The 18,838-nt window shown below is 40.9% G+C and overlaps 1 protein-coding gene, 1 long non-coding RNA gene and 1 pseudogene across 10 annotated transcripts in view; 2 read left to right on the plus strand and 1 right to left on the minus strand.

Moving 5' to 3' along the window:
• Positions 1-18,838, minus strand: part of LOC109678892 (uncharacterized) — a 243,798-nt gene that overhangs the window by 48,293 nt on the left and 176,667 nt on the right. For all 5 annotated transcript variants that reach the window (XR_012439861.1, XR_012439863.1, XR_012439864.1 and 2 more), the window contains one exon: positions 16,566-16,739. This is a non-coding gene — a long non-coding RNA (uncharacterized lncRNA). The remainder of the gene's footprint in view (positions 1-16,565; positions 16,740-18,838) is intronic.
• The window catches only part of LOC109677554 (sulfotransferase 1C1), a 67,694-nt gene that overhangs the window by 12,810 nt on the left and 36,046 nt on the right, over positions 1-18,838 (plus strand). For 2 of the 5 annotated variants that reach the window (XM_074050534.1, XM_074050530.1), the window contains 2 exons: positions 94-145; positions 4,654-4,780. The gene's annotated coding sequence lies outside the window, so the exon portion shown is untranslated. Of the gene's footprint in view, positions 1-93; positions 4,781-18,838 lie in introns of all 5 variants that reach the window. The other 3 variants (XM_074050532.1, XM_074050533.1, XM_074050531.1) reach the window with 2 other exon arrangements.
• On the plus strand, positions 1,586-9,908 carry LOC109677556 (sulfotransferase 1C3-like; annotated as a pseudogene).

The raw sequence follows: 18,838 nt of genomic DNA on the forward strand, positions 1-18,838 counted from the left end.
CTAGAGCAACTGGCTAAGATCCCTCAGCCAGTTTTGCAACTGGCAAAGCAATAGTGATGTAAAGTGATTTGCTCCATCTGATTGTATTTTCAGAAAACAAAAGTGTTTGCAAGGCTGAAAAAGGACAAGAGGCAAAGACCCCCAGGTAAGTGATGATCAAGAACAATTAATGGTACCTAAGGTGATATGTACTTCTCAACTGAAGATCCCAGGAGAAAACAGATCTGCAATTAGTTGACCACAAAGTATGTACTTAATATATGCTCTTTTCCTTCTTTGATTTTCCTGGATTGAAAAGCACTTCTAATTAATTTCATAAATTAATTGTAGAGTTCAGGAGAGCTATAAATACTCCTGGGTTTCAATAGTTACACATATATCACCAGTTCCCCCTTGAATGATCAAAATAATAGAGGGATGCACATCTGATCTCTGCATTTTTGGACCTTAGATCTGTGGTAGGTTTTTCATAACAAGGAAAGTCACTTGAAAAGGAAAAAATTCACAAAGACATTAGATCTAGATGTACAGTAGTTCAAGAATTTTCTTGCTTTTGATATAATCACAAAAAATTATGCACAGGTCATGAAATGTGCTACCATTATGTCCGAAGGTCTCTTCTGGGATGGATTCTGAGAACTCTATCTCAAAGTCCTATCACTTGTCATTACCCCATTTCTGCGCTGATGTTTCCTTTGTACCTGTCAGGAAATACTGTGCCCTAGTTCATGATCAGGCACAAGAGCTGACTTGATGAGGCCTGGAGTTACATGGAGAGAAGTCTCCTTCTTCCTCAATCAGCATCTCAATGACGTTTTCACCCAGGACAACTTTAATAGTAATCAGGGGCAGAGCCACTGAGATCAACTGGCTGAGGGGTGCAAGTTGGCAGTGAGCCCTGCCCACAGACTCAACCCAGGTGAGGATGCCACAGGCCCACTCTCAACTGAGCTGCTCCTCCGTGCCCAGCTCATGACACCTTGCTAGAAAAATATTTGTTCAACTGGCTCTCCTCCTATCTACATTTCATTTGGATCCCTGACAAGGCAGGACTGCCTAAGTGGGAGATAGAAGAACTGCACTGGGTAGAGGCCAGGGTATTCCAATTCTGCCCATTCTCCCTGATAGAACATGACTTTTGGACAGCAAGCAGCATCCATCCTCACAGGAAGGAGCAGAAGCTCATTAGATTGAAAAGAAGCCTGGGCTAGGAATGGAGGCTACCCAGGTATCCTCAGAGAGATTTTATGTGGGAAAGAGGTGATTTATTTTTTCAAGACTTCTCTTTTTCTTCATGTTTGGCATGGTTAAAATATGTGCTGTATGGTAGTTGTAGCATTCAAATCAGAGGTGTTCGTGAACATTCTTAGAGTAGGACAAAGTAACTCACAGCATTTCTTATAGGAACCTGATGTAGAATCTGGCAGTGGAATCCTGGGTACTGGAATACTTAACAGGTAACATGCCCATTTAAATGACAGAAGCAGGCATGAAAGACCCAGTGAAATCCCTAGATGTATGGAGAGACATGGGTTGGGGCTATTTTTCCTCTTTGTAAGAAGGTAGTTGGTTTGATGTGAGAGCGATGGTGGAGCCACTGAGCCCGGGGACCAGCAACGTGACAGTGGGAGGTACAGCTAGAAAGGCCTGAGGGCAGCTGGATTCTCCAATACATATAAATCTGGATAAAAAAGATGTCTTTTTTATTTGCCAAATTAAATGTAGAGCATGCCATTATGGAGATTCCTCATTTGGGGGCCACTTGCTTCATAGGTCAGAATACCATGGCAGGCCATTTCTTAAGGACAAACATGACACTTTTCTGAACTCACACACAGATAATTTATGTGTCTGTTGCAAGATAAGCCATTACATTTCTAAAGTGCAAGTAGAAGTGCCTAATGTCTAAATGGGCATTTTTGAATTTGATTATACAAAATCTTGAAGATGAGGATGGTGATAACAAAGAACAAGAATCACTGGACTTGGCCCTCATGTAACAAGCAGTGATTAGGGAAAGGTAGCAATCATGAAAAATATGGAGAGTGTCCCCAAAAGATCAGACACAGTGGACAAAGGTAGCCACATTCATGATGCAAGGGCAAAGAAAAACTGCTATTACTCTGGTTTCATTTACTCAACCAATCAGGGTTTCCTATTCTGAGTGGCATTGTGCAGTCTGTCCCATTCAGAGTTAATAAACCAGAATGAGAAATGTTCCATAATCTCAGAGATGAACTGTTCTCTTCTGCTTGGTTAAGACCCAGAGGTGCACATATTTTCTGCATGGTTCACATATGCTTGTGGGTAGGAATTTCACAGGAAAACAAACAAATAAGCAACCCCCCAAATAAATGTTTTAACCTTCCCTTAATATTAAAAGAATGATTCCTAGAAGTCACAAGACTTCTGGGGGGGTCCATAAATACCTCAAGAGTATGTTTCCACTGAACCACCAAATACAGAATTTAATAAAAGAAAAAGCCACAATTCACCAAAACTGAGCCAGAGTTATACTTGGAAGATATTTTTGGATTATTTTCACAGAAATCTCACTGAAAGTGCTCACCACGTATGAATACACAATTTCCACTATAACAAGTTCTCTATCCCACCTTAGAAAAAGATGATGTCTTAGTTCAAGTTCAGGTGGGAGAACTGACTCAGTTGCTCCAGCAGGTACAGGAAAAAAGAGAGGCCTCCTTCTCCCTCAGTCAGCATCTCAAGGACCTCCTAACTCAGAAAAACCCTGATAATCACTAGGGCCAGGACTATGGACAGAAGCTGGCTTGCTCAGGCTGATGGATCTCTTTGTCCAATAACTTGGCAAAGGTGAGGTGGCCACAGCCCTGATTATACAAAGGTCCCCAGCTCACAGGATACACCACATCTCCACTAGTAACATTTACCAGCTGTCCTGGTTTCTAATAACAAGCAAAGCCCCCGCATGGTGCACACAGCCTGGGTGGGAACAGACAGGAGAAATGCATGTGGTTGGAGGTCCCAGTATTCCAATTTTTTCTGTCATCCATGAAGGATGCCAGGTGGCCTTTGGGGCAGGAGGCAGTGCGCAAGGACAGGAGGCAGATTCTTAGAGTGCTGAGAGCTTGGACCAAGAATTAAAGTTTCCCATATTTTCCTGAGCACACACTTCATGACTGTAAGCAAGTGGATTATTTATCCTTTCCAGATTTGAGCTTCCACATCTGTAAAATGGATACTGAATGAGGGCTTGCCCATGAATGCACTTTTAAGAGAGAACAAAAACCCTTGGTGCCCCTAAAGCCTGACGATCAGCTTTGTAGAAGGAAGAAAGACATAGCTAGACAAATCCAGAAGAAACTGGACAAGTATCCAGTGATCGGGAGAGCAAAATACAGTTTAACTTTGCCCTATTAAATTATAGCATGCCATAATAATGATCTACCAAATCAGGGCATTCTGCTTGAAGGGTCAGTGTATCATCTCAGACCATTTTTCAGGTCTTTGTATAGATACCACCTGCCTAAGCTTGTCCTGATCCCCAAACCTGGAAAAATCTCACATATACTTGTTGAAATAAGTGCATGTGTCTGTCCCATGGTTACACTCATCACATTGCATTGTAGTTTTCTCACTTCTTGACTGTCAGCTCCTTGGGGGGAAAAGGTGACTTGGTATTGTCACCTTTTCTAAGCAGGGTCTAACACACAGTAGGGCTTGCTAGTCTGCTATGACTTTGTTCAATGACTGATTCTAAATCACCAGTTATCACATTAGCAGGCCACTCTCCCTAGTTTGCCTTGATTCCCAGGAAGGAGCCAGGAGCAACTCAATGCATCAGCAAAACCACTCTAATCTTTGCAAAAATTGTCAGCATGTTCCTCAGGAGGAGGCTCCTCTCTGTGCATGCAATGCAGGCAGCTCTGGACTCAATGCCCTAACTTTCCTGTTCTAGGCCTGACCCCATGCCCTAGCTATGTATCAATGGAAAGCCCCTCCAACTCAAAATCTCAGTGACTACATCAACTAGAGAAGGACGGTGCTCCTTTTCTCCTTACCTGGCTAACATTATGAGTTAAATAAGATGGTATGTACAAAAATGCTTTCTCATGCCCCAACTTTTCTCCAGTGTGAAACTGGAAAATTCCTATTTGCCCATTGAGATTTAGCATGTTTACAGCTACAAATGCCCAGGAATATGACTTTTTACTCTGTGGCCACTCAGTCTCTTATTTCAGACTTCAATCACCACCCACAGCATCATGGTAATGTTGCATGACTTTGACCACTCTAAGGATGAGTACTCACACTTGTCTTTGGACTTCCCATGTCCATCAGAGTTGTAGGGTGAAAAAGACTCTGTTTATTACACTATCATTTTTGCTTCTTTGAGACAGGTCTTGCTATGTAGTTCAGGCTGGCCTCTAGCTCACTGTATATCCAGGCTGGCCTTAAACTCTCAATCTTCCTGCCTCCTTCTAGACTGCTGGAATTACAGACATGCACCACACTCCTGGTGCTATTTGATTAATCTTTTATCTAATAAATCAATAATATACAAAATACTACTTCCCTATAATATGTAGTTATTGTATCAAAACACTCCCCTACAGTATTTCCCCTTAACCTTATTTTTCTTTCTCTGGCTTCCATCCTTCCCCTTGATTTCAGGTTCTCTATGTGGCCATAAATGCCAAGGATTGCCTGGTATCTTAATACCAGTTTCAAAGAATGACCTTATTGTTGCCTGAACCTCAGGGTCGGAAGGAATTCTTTGAGAAATTCATGGCAGGAAAAGGTGAGTGCAAACAGATTTTGTGGGGTCTATCTTTCCGGCAATACAATCAGTACATCTAGAAGCTTGTAGAGAATGGGATGCAATGCAAATCTGAGTGACCAAATCCTATCTTGGAGACATGGAACTGGGGAAGTCAGGTAGAAGGGACTTGTCTCCAAAATTGAATATGAATGTTAAGTTGAGCTGGTCTGAGTGTATGTGTGTAAAGATAAAGGTAAAAATCCTCAAGTCATGTATTATAGTTCCAAACAATCCACTTCAAAAACAAAGAGGAGATTCATTTTGTATGCACATACTTGGAGCAGTGGGAAGCTCATGAGCTGATTTCCTGATAGTTTGATCTAATAGTGTTATGAACTATAGGGCCTCCATGTGCAGTCACAAAACCATGCACTGCACACCACAGAAAGTGACTTTCTCATTGATCAGAATGTGCAGTCTTAGAAATCTCCTATATTAACCAGGAGTGGTAGTGTACACATGTAATCCATCTACTTTGGAAGTAAAGGTAGGAGGATCATAGTGCTAGGTTGTGGCAGGAGGGCAGGGAGGGGGAAGGGAGATAATGAGAGACAATAAGGGAGATAATGAGTGCAACAGTGAAACAAACAAACAAATGGATTTGAGGAATGTGAAGTAACACCTGGGACGAGACCACAGAAGGGTCACCTTGCCCCAGAGGTTAAAATAGCCAATGAAGTAATATGTGACCATGTATGGAACAAGCTATACCCCCCCATTTCTGTAACTTGCTCTAAATGGTATATAAGGAAAGCCTCCTTTGCTCTCAGGGCTCAGCCTTTGGACTCAAGTCTGCTAAGTTACTGCCAGCCTGCTTAATAAATTTGCTTCCTGAAAGCTTTGGTGCCCCATCTTTCTGTCTAAGACATCCTACAAGGTAAGCCCAGGCAAAAGTGCAAGACCCTATCTGAAAAAAAAAATACTAAAAGCAAAATGGTTGAGGGAGTGGTTCAAGTGACAGAGTGCCTGGCTAACAAGTATGAGCTTCCAAATTCAAGCCCCAATACTGTAAAAAAAGAAAGGAAGGAGAGAAGGAAGGGAGAGAGGGAGGGAGGGGAAAAAATCTCCATCAGAATGTTTAATTTGAATTAACAGGCTGCCATCTTCCCACTAAAGAGATTACACCTCTAGGACCAAAATGGACCATTTACCGTTCAAAAACGCTAAATTGATCAGGTGTCAAATCAGACTAATAAGGACCTCAGAATCTTCACAGAAGAAAAATATTACAAGGAAACAGCAATGTGTAGACAAAACAAGAGACTAGACAGCAAGGGGATAGGTTTAGATACAAGAACCATCTTCTCTTGTTGGTAACAGCTTTACTGTAAAGCGATTACAATATTTCATTGTTGGTACAGTGGACAGAAAAGACAAATGGATAAAAATGTGTCAGGGTCATTAAATGAGTATCTGTTAAATAATTTAAAACATCCATAGATAAAATCTGTGTGCGATGTTAAACATTCTCTCTCCTTGGCAATCTCCCTGGGCGAGTATCTGTCAGGGGGCTAGACAAAAGGGTCAGGCAAGCAGGAAGTAGTTCAAATGACAATTACCAGCTCTTCCTGGTCCAAAAGTAAACAAAGAGGACAGAGACAAAAATACTTTGCCAAAAGACTGAAGAACAGTTAGTCAGAGTCTCTACTGATAATCCATTCATTCAATAAAATTTAAATTTCCAAATAAAGAAGTATTTTACATTGCCTTCATGAATTCAGTATAACCAAACCTGACCACAGTATCCACATTCTCTTTAGAAAAGCAAAAGACCAAAATGATTATCTCAACATGATATGGACAAAACACATTTATGGAAAAGTCAATAAAAATAAATTCCATCAAACATGTCACTCAACTGTATCAAGAGCGATAACTATTACAACTTCTCTAGGAACAAACGAGATGCGATGAAAGAGGGAGTCAGATGATGATAAGAAAAATTATAAATCTGGATAGGAGTCCAGGTGAATGGATTTACTGTATAGTCATGCACCACATAACAACAGTAAAATTGGCAATAGACTGCATATGGGTGGTTCATAAGATTATATCACCTATCTACCATTGTAGTTTGTGTAAATATACTATATAATATTTGCACAATTGTGAAATCACCTAATGACATATTTGCAGGGAATTTTTCAGAGTAATCAGGATAGGAAGAAGCATGGGAAAGAAAAGGACTCAATTCCTTACAAGTCCTGCATTGTGAACTTAGCTTTATGTGTTGACTGGGCTAGTTTATACTACCCAGATATTTAACTAAACATCAGCCCTGTGTTTCCATGAAGCTTTTTATGGATGTGATTAATGTATGTAGTTGACTTTAAGCAAAGGAGATTACCCTCAATAACATGGGTGGGCCTCATCCAATCGATTAGAAGTCTTAAGAACAAGAAACTGAAAAGAAGGAATTCTACTTCAAGACTACAACATTGTATCCTGACTAAGTTTCCAGCCTGCCCTAAATATTTCACTTGGCAGCTTCCACAACTTCAAGAAGCAATTGCTTAAAACACATACACATACACACATACATACATACATACATACATACACACAAACACAAATACATGCACTTACTGGTTATGCTATTGGTTCTGTTTCTCTCAGAGACCTTCTCAGAAGTGTATCAGTCACTAACTATGATACATACCAGGTTCAAGTCAACGGCACACATACATCTCTGTTCTTACTGATTCAGAAGAAACCATTTCATCTACATGCCTACTTGGTCTGTGGGTTTTTCACCTCTAGACAATGATTTTATTATCCTTCAGACAAGGCTTCATGCCTCCTTTACACAATACTTGCAACATAGCAAACACTCAGTAGAGATTCCTACTGTGTTATAAGGACTGCCCTGAATCAAACCCACAAAGTTCTGTGAGTGCTGACCTACCAGGGAGACATCACCAGAACGAATAGAAAATGGATACTGGTTCACTCTTGTTCCCAATCATTTCCTCAACAACTGGTGAACAGACCATTTCTCTTATGTTTGCCAAGAAGACAAAACCCTATAGTGAAAATAAAAAGTTCTCGAGGGCATCTCTCTTCCTTGGCTGCTGCATCATTTCAGATGCTGCACTTGCTAACTTCGTGGCACAGGAGATGAGAGCCACAGGAGGACCCCAGAACTTGCCTGCATCAGTAGTTGAATCTGAAACTAAGTACTGTTTACCAGAAACAGATGAAGTGTTCTACCACTTAAGTTATTTAAGGTGAGTCCCAATATATCAGCAAAGTCACATGCAATAATTTTATATTATAAATCACTGCTTCCAATTGTAAAATTGTACATCTTTTATTCATGAATATTATTTTCCCTCCACCAAGTAAGCTGTATAAACATTACAGAAGCTTATTTCAAAGAGATATTAAATTATCTCATCACCTTGGTTTGGCCTGGTACTCAGAACTAACTCACTGCCTTTTCCAGTGGCTTAGGGGTCCTGGTATGAACACATGAAAGGGTGGTGGGCTGCAAAAGACAAGCATGGGATCCTTTACCTCTTCCATGAAGAAGTCAAAAAGGTAAGTAGTGTTGAGCATTTGTTGCTCAGATCCACATTACTGTGGAGATTACATTCTGCACAGTATGGTGTCTCTTGAGTTGGTCAAACACTTTGTACCTTTCCCTCTTAATACCATTTTCCTCTATGGTCAGAATCCAAAAGGTGAGATCTGCAAGGTGTTGGAGTTCTTGGAGAAAACTCTGCCAGAGGATGTGATAAATAAGACCATCCACCACACTTCCTTTGATGTTATAAAGGAAAATCCCATGGCCAACAAAACTGGTGTACCTACCTACGTTGACAATCATACCATCTCAAAGTTCATGAGGAAAAGTTGGAGACATCTTTTCTATCTAACTTCATTCTAAAATGTATTCTACCTTGAAAATGATAATAATGTCAAGCTTAGTTTTCAGTAAGAAGTGGTATGGTTCAGGCAAATGAAGAATGTGCTCCCTTTGCCCTGCCTGCTTGGTAAAGTCAGTGCCAGTTGTAGATGCATGTGTAATCAGAAATCCTTGGGGATCTTGCTAACACAGTGATTGCTGAGCTCTACTTCCAGAGATTTGACTCAGTAGGTCTTGCGGAGGCCTAAGAAGTTTTCTTTTAATAAGTTCTCAGGTGCTGTTGCTGTTGGCTACTTTGAGGGCTACTGTCTTTTTCAAATATAAAACCCAGCTCAATCATAACCTCCTCCCTGATGTCTCTTGCATTCTCTGATCAGCTTTGAACACTTGCCTCATTTGACCCATCACCATTTTGTTCAGACAGTATCACTGTCCAGAAGAAAATATTATGTTCAGTTTTGTTCCACTAGTACCTAGTACTGAAGCTCATGCCTCATAGGGATGCATAATACCAGCTGAGAGAGTAAAGACTGCATGAATGAGTAAGCCATTGTCCTTGTCCTCAACAGGTTAGCAGGATAGACAGACAGTGAAAAAGATACATAAGTTAGTGACCAGGAAGTAAGTAGGAAGCTCTTCTAGTGGGTCCCAGGGAGGGCACCTCAATGGAGCCTGTGGAATTTGAAAAGGGGATCTTGTGTGTGCCATGTGCTTTGTGGTGCAAGGTACATATGGAGTGGGCTCCATGGTCAGATGGAGAGGTATGAAGGACCATCCATGGTGGGCAGGTCAAGTGGAACAGACTGATGAGCCATTCATGGTGGGAAGTCAGGTGGAGTGGGTTAAGGAGTCATCCATGGTGGGAAAGTTGGGTGGAGTGTGGAAAAGTATGTGGAGAGAGCTGAAGGACTGTTCAAAAACTTCTTTCTGTCCTTCAAGAATGCTTGGAGACTGAAAGAACCATTTTACTGTGGCTATGAATGAGATCTTTGATGAACACTATAAGAAGAAGATGGCAGGGACCACAATGAACTTCTGCCCAGAGATCTGAGAAGAAAAAATGGAGACTATACCAAGTGTCCTGCCTACTACACTATTGAGCAAAGAGGAGTGACTCAATATGAAGCTTATTTGAATTTCTCCACCAGGGGCTCAGCTACTCTGGCATAAAACTAAAATATGATTTAAAATGTCAAATTGCTACGATAGTAAATAAAACAAGAGGATTAGAGAGAAGTATCTAGGGTGATGCAGATTTTTTGTTCTTTGCTTTTGATGCAGATTTTTTGAAATGCAGATGTGTTTTATTGTGTGATAGATAAATCAAGAACAATTGTATGATCCACATGTGTAATCTAACACAGATTCCACAAAAAATAAAAGAGATAGATATTATAAGCACTAATATTAAGAGAAAGGGCCATGCCTTAGCCTGGAGCTTTGTGTATGAAATCACTTGCAGTAACATCAGCAATATGGTCATATTAGGGGCTTCTGTCTGTCCTTTCTCCCACAGACACACAAAGTAAACACCTGGACCTACATCAGAATCAAGTTAATAAAAGACTCCTAGACACCAGACAACAGAGAAAATATTCACATCAGAAGGGGTAGGAAAAGCACAGACACACTACCACACTAGCCCTACCCTGAGTGCAGTGCATTACACTCACAGAGCAAGCTCCAACTCCCAGCTCTTTCTAAGGAACAGAGATCTTTTAGTATCTATATTGTGCCTGTCTTAGTCTGTTTTGTGTTACAATTACAAAATACATGAGACTAAGTACTTTATAAAGAAAAGAGGTTCATTTAGCCTACAGTTCTGGAAATTGAAGATCATGGCACAAGCATCTGTTCAGCTCTGGTGACCACCTCATGGAAGACAGCATCACAATGGTAGAAGCATGAGCAGAAGAGAACAGCAATACGTGCAAAAGCGGGGTCCAAGGAGATGGCAGACTCACTTTAACAACGTGCATCACAGGACCTCTCATGAGAGGGAGCAAAGGCTCCCATACAGAAGTGTCAATACTGTTTAGCCTCCCACTAGGACCCACCTCTTAAAGACCCCACTACCTCATCAGCACACTAGGGACCAAGCTTCCAGTCATGGGTCTTTGGGAGACAAATCACATATAAATCAGAGCAGTGCCCAATCCTTATCATCTCTACCAGAGGGCATTGCTCTTAAATTACCTGCCAGAGGAATGGCATTAGAGGGTTCCCCTCAAACACAAAGAGCAAAGGGAGTTCTAACTGCACACACACACTTACAGAAACTGGAATCCCCAGAATCAGACCATCTTCCAGCGTACCTCTAGACAGTATTGGTCACGTCTTTTCACCCCTCCCTATAGTTCTGACCATTTACAAGCCATGGTCTGGGAGCCTTTGTAGCAAATAAAGAATGAACCTCTTTAAGTCAAATCAGGAGGCAGGACACTCTTTAAACCTTAAACCCAGGCTTGCTCCAGCAATGATCCTAGCCCTGCAGTCTCTCCTTGAAAAGCATTGGAGCTCTGCAGTCTCTCCAGCAAGAACAGGCAGGCTCCTGAGATAAATTTCTGCAATCTCTCACTAGAGGGAGTCTGGGAGACATGCCTGAGCCTGAAAAGGGAAACAGGCACTCTGAACCTGCAAATATTTACGTTTTTAGCTCAGAAGAGAAATGCCATATGCAACATTTTTAAAAGGGACAAAGTAGGGAAACAATATTATAATATATGTGATAACAAATGACTGTCTTTATTAATTAAAAAATCCCACATAAAAAAAGGCAAATAGCCCCATAGAAAAAGTTGTACTCTATGTGAATAAGCAGATAAAAGAAAAAAATGCAAAAGAAAGCTAACAAATTTATGAAGGCATACTTGCTCTTTCTTCAATGTCAATGCACTCTTCAAAACAAGGTGTGTTCCTCTCTGCAAAAGGATAAAGATCTCAAAGCTGGAGAATACCAGGCAAGAAAAGGCCAGGAAAATGGGCACCCTCTTCCCATGTAATGGAAGTACACCTCTTTCTTTGAGGAAAACAGCTGTAGTTTTAAAGTGTTAAGCATGAATTCCCTACCTGGTCCCAAGTTTACAAGGCTATCCTTTACAGAGCAGGGACTGCTTAAATTAATTGAATAAAAGGTGATCATTCAAAAATGGAGGAGAAGCATTACCTGTAAATACTTATATGAAAATATCTACCATTCATAATATGATTTTAAAGGGAATTATAAAGCAGTGTGCTTAGGATAATCCCTTTTGGGTAAACAAAATAAAATAAAATAAATGATAGCCAGTCAGCTGGATGACAGACTGCAAGCAGATAGCTAGATAGATAGACAGATACATGTAAAACTTTTTGGAAAGATGCCCTAGAAACTGTTGACAATATTTTCTCTTTGGTTAAAAGAGCTGAAAGTAGGAATGGAAGGGAGAAAAACTTTACCTTTCATCCTATATGGCTTTATGCTTCAAACTTTTTTATTTTTAATTTTTAATTAATGCTAATGTATTTATTAGAACATGGAATGCTGTACACTTTGGTTTCCTCTCCACACTTTGGGGTTTTAAACAATAAACATTATGTGTTAACACAGTAGTAATCAAATCTCTGAGTTTGTACATATATGTATTTATGCATCCAGTAGACAACTGCTGAATGTCTAGAACATGCCATCACCACTCCAGTGACTAGGGACATGAAGGCCATAAGGTTCAACCCAGCTCTGAAGAAAATTGTGGCCTTATTGGGGAATGATGGGAAGATGTACTTTTGAGAGATTTACTGACCAAACACAGGAAGTGACATCATCAAGGAAACCACAAGGTATCATGGGAGTGACTACTTGCCTGATCATTGGGACATCCTATCCTGAGATAATTATTAGAAGGAGCCTCTTTCACTCCCCTCATTGATAAATGATCCAATAACCCTACAAGGAGCACTAAACACCCTGGATCAGGGGACACAGGACAAGGACAGCACTGAAGAAAGGAAGTGTTCGCTAGTTCTTAAAAGAATGAACAGGTCTGCCTGCTCAAGTTGCCATAACAAAATTCCACAGACTGGGCCACTTAAACAACAAAAATCTATTGTTTCATAGTGATGGAGGCTGGAAGTCCAAGATCAAGGTATGCATCACAAGGTTGGTTTCTCCTGCAGCCTTTCCTTGTCTGGTAGATTCCCTCTTTTCCCAATGTCTTCACAAGATCTTCCCTCAGTGTAGACTGTGTCTGAATATCCTCTTCCAAAGAGACTGGCCATATCAGATCAGGACTCACCCTAAAGACCTCACTCACTTTAGCTTACTTATCTTTTAAAGACTCTGATCTAAACACAGCTACATCCCTAAGTACAAGGGGTTAGAATGTGAACATACAAAGGACTGGGAGGGACACAATTCAGCCCAGCATAAAACCTTAGCTAAACACAGAGGTAGAAGATAGCACAGACAAGGAAAATAGTGTCCCGCTAAAGACAACAATTCATGCAGTACTTTCTCTTACCTTTGACAATATGTCTGAGTTTATTTCTCAGCACAATTTGAACTTACTGCTTTCCTGCTCAGCATGCCTGGTGTGGTTAAGACTTGAGGTTGAGATGCTATCCCACCTCCCCAAGGAGAACTGTTGTGCTCATTCTCCTGCCTGATCAGGTGGAGAGCTCAGTGCTTATCTGGGAGCCCTAACAAGAGTTTCTCAGGAAAGCCTCCATGTCACCATCAGAAGTGTCCAGTTGGCCAAGGCCAATTGGTTCCAGTCCACCTCTGGAGTCCCAGATATGGACACATATGCCCAGCTTCCCTGGCTTGGGAATCTTGAGTACCCCTTGAGGGAACATGAACCAATCCTAACCCCAGGTCCCTAACAACTCTGGGCCCTCTGAGCTCTGCTCTGTGACCACAACTCCAAACTAATATCGTAAAACACACTGAGGATGCACACCTAAGACTCAGCCCCACATCTCAGGAGCTTTGGTCTTCATAGAAGAGTCTAGTAAGGAAATCAATAGTGGGAATCAAATTATCTGGGGATTGGACTCCACCTGAGGATTGGACTCCACCTCAGAAAGTTTACTTTTCTCCCCTTGGTAATTTTTTAAAATGGTTTCTTATTGTTTGTTTGCTTCCCAATGCAGACTTACCTAAAATGATAGTCCTGTCCCTTTCTGAGAGGCAAATTTCACTCAGCTGCATTTTTCCTCTTCACTCAGTAAGGAAGAAGGAAGTCAGTGGGAGGCCCCCCAAGCCCTCTCCCTACTACCCATACATCTGTTCATAGGCTCTTCATGAGTATGTAAACAACTCCTTAATCCTTTTGTGATTGCACACGATTGAGCTTATCCCCACCAATAATGAAATTGTGTAAGACTCTAGGTAACTGAGTAGTAAGTCTAGTTTTCCCTAAAAGCACTTCCATTGTGGAGAGAAACATAATCCTTACAGGTGTCCCAGAGGTAAACCAATACACCCAAACAGGTGTTCCCATAGAAAAGGGACCAACAACTAAGGCAGCTGGGATCTGTGACTAGTTCTTTCCCCCACAGACAACACAGATCTGTAATAATTTTAAATTATATTAGTCAGAATACATGTTCCCATAACCATTGCCAAAACATTAAATGTAGGGCATGTCTATAAAGTGAACACCTTTTTAAGCATTACTCTAAGGCTGACTAAATTTCAGTGAGCAATTATTTGATTGCAGAAGAGTTTCTGAGCTGGTCTCATCATTGGCATTCCTTTCCCTTGCCAACAATTCTCCAAAACCACATGTGCTCTTTCTCCAGTGGAAATCAGGGCCCTGATTTTAAGATAGATCTAAGCCCTTCACAGAGCTCCAGTTGTTTAAAATAAAAATCAAACTCTTTCCCGCTCCCAGAACCTCTTTGGCCTGATGGCTACCTGTCTTTCTGATCTCACCCTGTACCACCAGACCCTCAAGACCACACAGGCTCTAGCCTACTGTGAGTCCAGGAGCAAGCCAAGCCTCAGGTTTTAGAAACCATGGCTCCCTGTGCCTGGCATTCCCTTACCAAAGCTTTCACCAGGCCAGCTCCTTCAGGTCTAAATCCCACTTGCCTCAGAGAGTATTTCCACAACTTCTCAACCACAACCACTTATTCCCACCACAATCCCTCCATATTTTCTTCACAGCGTAGCACATGCTGCAGTCTTATTATTATCAGTCTCCTTATACTGGAGTGGAAGCTTCTCTCCATGACAACACTCAAGCAGTGCCTACGTATATAGTCGTTGTATGAATGGGTGGATGGATGGATGGATGAATGAATGAAGACCACCTATACAACTGTGACATTTAATAGTTATCTAGTTCTGAATTACCTGAATAAGTGCCTATCCTCTCATTTCACTCCACAGTACCCACAAAATCACTATTTTCATATGTCATGGTCCTGAAGATTTCACCATTTCTGCCATTGGCTAGTCCAGTTAGAAGCCTTAAAACAGTTGTACATGTACATTAGAATCAATACAATTATTAAAAGTTTTATTGATGATTCACAACTAAGCACACGTTTTTTAAAATAGCCATCATTTAAGTTCTAGGTGTGGGCCTCAAGAGTTGATGAATATTAATAGCATCACTGAAAGTTCAGAACACAAAGTTCCCAGAAATCTTCAATAAAGACAATATACCATCTCTTTCACTTTACTCTTTCCCCCTAGGACAAACATAAACTTGGAGTAAATTGAAATCAAACACATGTATTTAGAATTTAAAGTCTTACTACTTACAGCAAGCATCTTTAGGAGACATTTGGCTTAAAATATATATATAATATATAACATATGTATATATTATATATATATATAATATATACATATATATAATTTAGACAAGCATGTGTTTGCTAATCTAATCTTTAAAATCATGGCTTCAAAATCTAGAGAACCCAAAAGATCATGTAGATCAGATTTAGTATTTTCAAAGTGAACATCAAGCTTCCCTAGTCACCTTTTGCAGGTGAGATCTCTGTCCAGGACTTGTAGTGGCCAACAGCCTTTGAACCTAAGCTGCCTTGGTTCAAATCCTAAGCCAGCTATCTTACTTCAAGTATGTTACTACAACTCTGTAGGACTAAGATTCCTTACTTGAAATATGGGAAAAACTATAATCCTTGCTGGAAAGTACTGCAGTAAAGATTTTTAAATTATAGTAAGACAGGTAAAGTTCTCTGAAATTAGGCTCAATGCAGATTAGCCTTTAATGAACGTTAGAGGGCTATTGTTTGTCTTAATTCATTTGGGCAAGTTCACAAGTTCATTGCATGTTAATTACCATAAACAAAACCAACATGTAAGCCTTCACAAATGTAATTTTTAAAATTTTTGATGCAGTATGAACCAAAAGTGGAACTTTTTGCATATTTTTATATGCAAAGTAACATTAGGATTAACATTAGGATAAAGGCTGTTATCACTTTATAAAATAAATACAGATATCAGTTTTAGCAAATGTGCAGTATGTCCACAAGAATATCTTACAATAATAGAATTATGTAAGGCACTAGATAATTAAACAAGAAAAACAAATAAAATGCTTAGTTTCCAATTATCCATAAATAGAAAATGGAATTCTAAGCAAACAGTTCCAGTGCACTTTTAAGCTTTGGCTTTTATTCTTTCAGAGTTTTACATATATTATAAACTAGGGATGGCAAACAGGTTTTATCTTTTGCCTAACTCTTATCAATTGGAAGTGATTCTCTGGAAAACTGTATAAGGAAGGATTCTGAGCACACCTCAGTTTTCACTGGAAAGAGCCCCTTGATCATTTATTGATGTACACATACAGAAGGTTTGAAATGATGAAGCATGTATCACATAATTTCTACTTCTTGTCATCTGAAACTCATAGATCCAAAGATGTTTGACAGTACCAGGTAACAGGCAGCCAAGGATCAGAAGAGCTTGGATCCAAGGTGGGCTGAGATGTCAGAAAGTCTGGTGGAGGTCATGACCAGGGCCCTCACTGGCTCCTTTCCTCTCCTCTGATTGTTCAGCACTGTGGTTATGTAGCCTGATCTGAGGCCCGCCTTCAGCAGATCCTATATCTAGGGAAAGAAAGGACAGGATTAATACAAGAAACTTCCCTCAGGCTACTTCTACAGGTGGCATACTCCAGGACTTCAGAATTGGTGAGCTACCCTGAAGGAAGAGACCAAAGACAGCAAAGTCATCGCAGGTCAACGAGCAGAAAGCAAAGGTGAAGGTCTTGAAAATTACTTTATCTGGAATCTTGTGAGTACTGACTGACTGTCCTCAATACTGGCTTCCCCTAAGATAGATAGATCAGTAAGAGAGGAAGGGATTGTCACTTTTGCCAACACAGAAGAGAAATAATTTTTTCAAAGATATGAAGAATAAAAAATATTTTTTTCATCTCTAGTCTTAAATTTCCCAAGACCTCTGTCCATTGGTCCCATGTAATCTTATTAGATTCAAGGTTAAGTTTTTCCTCAAGGGTTAATTTAAATTCATGAAGGAAGTCTCCCAGTTTAAAAGTGTCTGCCCTAAATAGGACCAGAGTTTCCTCGGTGGAGCCCACACAGAGAAAGACAGACCCAGCAGGGTTCTCTGGCCAATATTTCAGCACAGAGCCTGCCTTTGCTGCCTGTTCATAGGAAGTCATTTTGACAAGAACTGAGTGTACCTAACTTTGGATTCAGAAGCCTAGAAAAGCAGTCTGCAGGCCAGTAGCTGAGGAGTAAGTACTGACCAAAGGTCTTCTTCCACCTCCTTTCTTACATCCTCAGAAGGGGTCAGACCATACAACACCCTGGAGACTTGACCCTGGTCATCACAACATTCCAAGGCCATATGAAAGGCAGAAAGAGGCTCATCTGGAAGTCCCCAGATCTTAAATTAACCCAGCTGCTCATAGGTTCCCCAAAAGCTTCACCCTTCAACCCAAAGACAGCCTGAGGTGCACCAGAAGTCCCTCCAATGCTAGAAGCCCTTAGAGAGGAAGTTGGCTCATGGAGACAGAATCTTGTTGACTGGCATGATCCAGTTAGTGGACTTTCTTGTGACTTCCTACTACCCTCTATGCTCTGTAAGAATGAGAACTTCAGAGCTGAGCACCTCACCACAGGTGGCCCGTGTGCAGGGACCAGGCCTTGAGCACCCTCAAGATGGCACCACTGGGGCCACCATAGTGGCCCTTGAATCTGTCTCAGGACCCAGCAAGGTGCATGCAAACACAGTAAACAGATGGATTGTGGAACAAGACACATCCCTGCCCAATGAGACATGTGCATATCCCCCTGGGCCAGTGACCTGGACCAGGTTGTCTTCAAGGAAGCTGTCACTGGATTCTTAAGTGAGTCCTGTGTCACACATAGCTTCATGGGCTCAACTGTGGTAGAGGCTGGATCCAGGGGCCTGGAGCTCCCATGGGAGCCCAGGATGAAGCCCTTTACTTTCCAGCACCCAGGAGAGCTGGCCATGTGCCAACTTCATTTTCTGATGAGGAAATCAGCAGTCTGGGGCTATGTCTACAGAAATTATATGTGCAGCTGGTGAGGGCTAAGCAGGAAGAAAGCTGTAATTCAAGAAGTAAAGGATGTCTTCTCTCTGATGGGTGGATAGGCAAGTTCAAAGTCAGTTAACAATAACAGAAATTGGGCACCCACTCTATTAGACCAGTTGTGGAAGCACAGAGCTGCACAGAAATTGGTTCTTAGGTCAATTTCCAGATTTCCAGAGCAAAGTCTGTTTATCACTGTTCTTCTGTGGTATTGAAATTATCTTTCTAAACTTAATGTGTTCATGTTGGCTTTTAATTTAACAATTTCTTTTTTTTAAGTAAATGTTATTTACTTTTTAACTTGGTGTAAAAACTTTAAAATGCTTTAAATGTGTATTCAGGGTGGTCCTTTCTGCCAGTTTACATAATGAGGAGTTTATTACTTAAGCCAAAAGTAATAGACTAAGGAACTTCCAGTTCTTAAAAGAAAAAAACAACAGAGTACTTGAGAAACCCTCCCAAGACAAACACTAAGCAAGTCCAGACACATACAACAAACATCCTTTCACACATAGAGCTGAGCAGAGAGAGAGAAAAGGACATTCCAAAGTGCAGAGAAAGAAGGGCGCAGCCCTGGACATAGCATGGCGGAATCAGCTGCCACGCTGGGTGGGGTGGGTGAAG

This window comes from Castor canadensis, chromosome 12 (genome assembly GCF_047511655.1).
Source record: "Castor canadensis chromosome 12, mCasCan1.hap1v2, whole genome shotgun sequence".
NCBI classification, from domain to species: domain Eukaryota; kingdom Metazoa; phylum Chordata; class Mammalia; order Rodentia; family Castoridae; genus Castor; species Castor canadensis.